Source organism: Rana temporaria, chromosome 5 (assembly GCF_905171775.1).
Source record: "Rana temporaria chromosome 5, aRanTem1.1, whole genome shotgun sequence".
NCBI lineage: Eukaryota > Metazoa > Chordata > Amphibia > Anura > Ranidae > Rana > Rana temporaria.
In genome coordinates, this window is record NC_053493.1 from 359,094,419 (window position 1) to 359,100,063 (window position 5,645).

The following is a 5,645-nucleotide window of genomic DNA, read 5'->3' on the forward strand; positions in this document are numbered from 1 at the left end:
TAAAAAAGGCTCTATGCAGTCGAAGATAACAAAATTATATCCCTTCAAACAAGAAGACGTGACCCATCTTGAAGCTGCCCCGTCAGTGGACGCAGCGTTGATGCGTTTGGTGAAGTATGTGACCCTTCCCTTGGAAGATACAGTTTCTTTTAAAGATCCTTTGGAAAGACGGATCGATTCGGACCTAAAGAGAATCTACTTGACAGCAGGGTCTGCTTGTAAACCCATTCTGGCTATAGCAGCTGCCTCAAAAGCCTTAGAAGCCTGGTCTGACAGTGTTAATGATTCCTTGAGAAGCATTTCTGAGGACACAGCTAAGAATTCTCCTATCCAGGAAATTAGGCTAGCGTCCGCTTTCTTGGGGGAGGCCTCTATTGATATTACTCGCCTAGTGGCCAGGGTGATGTTGTCGGCAGTCACTGCCCGCCGTGCTTTGTGGCTCCGTCCATGGTCTGCGGATGCAGCCTCAAAGCAGGCTTGGTGCCGTATTCCCTTTGAGGGCGGGTCCCTCTTTGGCAATAAACTCGATAGTGCCATCTCTCGGGCCACGGGAGGTAAGTCGGGGTTTCTCCCTCAAGACAGGCGTTTACAGAATCAAAAACGCACCTTCTTCAGACCACAGAATACAGATCGCTGGAGGGATGCACGCAACTATAGACCCGGTCGTGAATTCTCTAGACCATGGAGGTCCAGACAACCTCCCTTTAAGAAGCAAACTAAAGGCACTACTTCTAACAGCCAGGAATCTACGAAGTCCTTTTGAGGTTGGGCCCGCCCAAGCATTTCAGGTGGGGGCTCGCCTTTCCCACTTTCGGCATGTTTGGGCGGCCTCTATTCAGGACTTCTGGACCATCAAGACGGTCTCGTCGGGCCACACTTGGATCTTCAACAGCGTCCCCAGGCTCAGGTTTGTTCCCACGAACCTCCCAGGCACAGAAGAGAAAAAACAAATCCTTTTGGCCTACGTGAACTCTTTATTAATTCAAGGCGCAGCTGTCTGTGTACCAAGAACAGAACGAGGCGAAGGCATGTATTCCCCTTTATTTCTAGTGCAGAAAAAGAACGGTACTTGGAGACCAGTAATAGACCTAACTCATCTCAACCGGTTTATTCGGAAAGAAAAATTCAAGATGGAATCTCTGTTAACCATCCAACAGTCGGTCCATCCAGGGGATTGGTTAGTGTCAATAGATTTGAAAGACGCTTATTTTCATGTTCCGGTGGCAATAGGTTTTCAAAAATACCTCCGCTTCTCGGTAGGCGACCAGCACCTACAGTTCACCTGCCTACCCTTTGGCCTCACGACCTCACCCCGGGTGTTCTCCAAGGTCCTGCTAGCCGTCGTAGCCCTTCTGCGGGTGAAAGGAGTTCGTCTTCATCATTATTTAGACGATCTATTGCTACTAGCCCAAGACAGAAATCAACTGATAGAACAGAGAGATCTAGTAATTACCACTCTGCAAGAGTTCGGATGGCTAATAAATGTGGAGAAAAGTCATCTAGTCCCATCACAGAGCCTAGTGTTTTTGGGTGCCCTCTTCAACACATCAATAGGCACCATCTCATTACCGGAGGAGAAAGTTACCACGATCAGAGGCAGGATCCGCAAAGCATTCGCTGCTCCTCAGCTATCTGCCCTTCATTGTCTGAAGCTAATCGGTACCATGTCAGCCACAATTCCAATGGTGAAATGGGCCCAGTGGCATACTCGTCCATTCCAGAAAGGTTTTCTCCAACAATGGGTCTCCTCCAGGAAGAGTCAGCGCATCACGATCACTCAATCTATGAGAGGATCTCTTCTATGGTGGCTTCAGGGGAAGAATCTCCGCAACTGACATTCAATTCGTCCCATCACTTGGGTTACAATAACATCAGATGCCAGCAATCTGGGCTGGGGCGCCCATTGCCTTTCAGAGATAGCTCAAGGCAGATGGAGCACACCCTCTCACGGAATTGTTTCCAACATATTGGAACTACGAGCCGCCTTTCAAGCACTCCTGTCCTTCAGCCATATATTAGCAAAATGTTCAGTGATGCTCAGGCTGGACAATACGACTGCAGTGGCCTACATAAGGAAACAGGGTGGAACACGCAGTTGGACCCTACTTCGAGAAGTAGAACCAATTATGAACTGGGCCCAGAAGAATCTGGCCAACATCTCGGCAGTATACATTCCGGGGATTCAGAATGTTCAAGCGGACTTCTTATCTCGAGTCCAGTTGGACAACAACGAATGGTCCCTACACACAGATGTGTTCAATTGGCTTCTAACCTTGGGAATATCCCCAGAAGTGGATCTATTTGCGTCCCCGCGCAACCACAAGTTGATGAAGTATTATGCGAGGGGCAGGGATCCCCAAGCCTATGGGATAGACGCTCTCACGGATCAATGGAGATTTCAAAAAGCTTACGCCTTTCCACCAGTCCCTGTGATCTTTCGGTTCCTTCACCGGCTCAAATCAGAGAATGCGGAAATCCTCGCAGTGATCCCCTTTTGGCCAAACAGGCCCTGGTTCTCTCTCCTATCGCTCCTCAGCTATCGGGATCCAATTCCTCTCCCCCCCAAACCAGATCTTCTCTCCTAAGGCTCAATATGGCACCCATGTCCAGCTCGTCTGCACCTCAGGGCGTGGTTCTTGAGAGGGGAAGGCTTAAAGCACTAGGTTGTCCAGAAGAAGTCATGTCAACCCTGCTTAACGCCAGAAGAAACAGTACTAACAGAGTGTATGAACGTATTTGGTCAAAATTTTCAGACCACATGTCGTCGAGGTCCAACCCTCCTAGCTCTCCAGAGGTTCAAGATATCCTTAGCTTCCTACAAACGGGCTTGGTCTTACCTTTAGCAGTCAGTTCTCTCCGAGTGCAAGTCTCAGCCATCTCTGCGTTTACAGGGATCTCTTGGGCTAACCATTCCCTGGTTCGCCAGTTTTTCAAAGGTGCCATTCGGCTCAGGCCCCAAAGAAAACCGAGGTTCCCCAAATGGGATCTACCTCTTGTTCTGGACTATCTTACCTCGATCAGCTCTAATCCGGATAAACCTCTTTCAGCTAGAGACCTTACTCTCAAAACCATCTTTTTAGTTGCAGTCACTTCAGCTAAGAGGATCTCCGACATAAGAAATCTGGGTTCAAAAGAACCATTCCTGACCTTCTTTCCTGACAGAGCAGTATTAATTCCTATGCTGGGCTCAAATCCTAAAGTGACATCCATTTTTCATGAAAATCAGGAAATTGTCCTGCCCACCTTTGGGTTGTCTGAAGATCAAAGTGTTCATCCCCTTGATGTAGGACGCACATTAAATCTATATCTAGAAATGACAAGTTCTTTCAGGCAAACAGACTTTCTTTTTGTCCTTCTCCATGGGAAGAATAGAGGGAAGCGGGCATCAATCAGATCCATCTCAACTTGGATAGTTCAGACCATCCAGAGGGCATATAAGGAGAAGGGCCTGGCTCCTCCAGAGGCAGTAACTGCACATTCAACTAGGAGCATCTCGACTTCTTGGGCAGCCTCACGACATGTCGCACCTGAAGTTATATGCAGAGCAGCTTCGTGGTCTTCAATTAATACCTTTGTCTCTCACTACTGTATTGAACCGGCTGCTTTGTCTTCCTTAAATTTTGGTTTACAAGTGCTGTCGGTGGACAGTGTTAAATAAATTTATGTTCTCAGCATTTTTGCCCACCCGGGTTTCTTTTTGTGAGTTATTTCCCACACGTATGCTGCCATGGAGCCAGTCAGGAAAAAGGAAAATTTATTACCAAATACTTACCGTAATTTTCCTTTCCTGATAGGCTCCATGGCAGCAGGAGTCCCTCCCAAAATGCGTGGAGTAGGATAGTTACGGAACAAGGCTGAGAGCCCACAGCTAAGATTTATAGGGGAGGGGTCCTATTGGGTAGTTATGGAGGCGGGGCTAACCCACACGTATGCTGCCATGGAGCCTATCAGGAAAGGAAAATTACGGTAAGTATTTGGTAATAAATTTTCCTTTTTTTCCCCCAAAACTTGCGTTTGAAAGACCGCTGCACAAATACCGTGTGACATAAAATATTGCAACAATCGCCATTTTATTCTTTAGATTCTCTGCAAAAAAAAAAATTTATATATATATATTGTGACGGTATGCGAGGTGCGATACATGATCATAGGTACATTTCACCTTGCATACGGTCTATTATGACAGACTGAACCGGAATCCGGCCCGGGTTTTACAGCCTCTGGGCCTGGCTAGGGTTCCGGTCCGGATGTTTGGGTCCACTGGAGTCCACAATCAGCTGGACTTTAAAAGACCAGGAAGAGAGCACAACAGGGCTCTGGCTTTGAGACTCAGGAAGGGACCCGAGTGAGGGGAGCGCTGAATGTTGGACTAAAGAAAGGTTTGCTTTACTGCATGTTTTATGGGTGACGGGGACCAGCCCTGCACTGTATAGAGAGGAGACTATTTGTTTACCGTATTTTCTGGCGTATATAGGGTTGCCACCTCATCCCTTTAAAACCGAACACATATGAATTACACAGGTTCTGAGGCTAATTTAATGCAGGTAAGGCACCAAATGAGTCTAATTACCACCTTAATTAGCCACAGAACCTGTGTAATTAATATGTGTTCGGTTTTAAAGGGATGAGGTGGCAACCCTAGGCGTATAAGACGACTGGGCGTATAAGACGACCCCCTAATTTTCCAGGAAAAATGTTGGTTTTGGGATATACTCACTGTATAAGACTACCCCCTTCCTTCTAGTCTTTCTGGAAGCTGAGGGGGAGCCAGAACCGCTGACAGAAACAGGCTTTTTCAAATATCACTGTGCCATTACATTCCTCACTGTGCCATTACATTCCTCACTGTGCCATTACATTACATGCCCAGACTGTGCCATTACATTACATGCCCAGACTGTGCCATTACATTACATGCCCAGACTGTGCCATTACATTACATTCCCAGACAGTGCCATTACATTACATGCCCAGACTGTGCCACTGTGCCATCACATGCCCCCACATTGCCACTGTGCCATTACATGCCCCCACATTGCCACTGTGCCATTACATGCCCCCACATTGCCACTGTGCCATTACATGCCCCCACATTGCCACTGTGCCATTACATGCCCCCACATTGCCATTACATGCCCCCACATTGCCACTGTGCCATTACATGCCTGAACTTGTTGCCCCCCCCCCCCCAGTGCAATAACACTCACTTTTTTTTCCCCAGCGGTGACAGTCTCCATACGGCGAGCGCGAGCGTGAATGATTTCAAAGCCGCGCCTTCACTTCAGAGTGTTCTGTGATAGGCGGCACACAAATCTTCCCAGCAGCGCCTCTGTTCTGTTTCCGCCTATCACGGACGTCTTCTCATCTCGTCCGAGGATGAGAAGGCATCTGTGATAGGAGGAACACAGAACAGAGGCGCTGCTGGGAAGATTTTTGTTCCTCCTATCACAGAACACTCTGAAGAGAAGGCGCGGCTTTGAAATCATTCACGCTCGCGCTCGCCGTAAAACTCGCCGGAAAATACGGTAGTTAGCGCCGGACGGCAAGGATTTAATTTATTGTTTTCTTTATTTTTAACCTGCAAACCTTTTAAATAAAACCTGGCATCCGCCAGACTTAAAAAGAAAGTGCCTGCTTGCGGACTA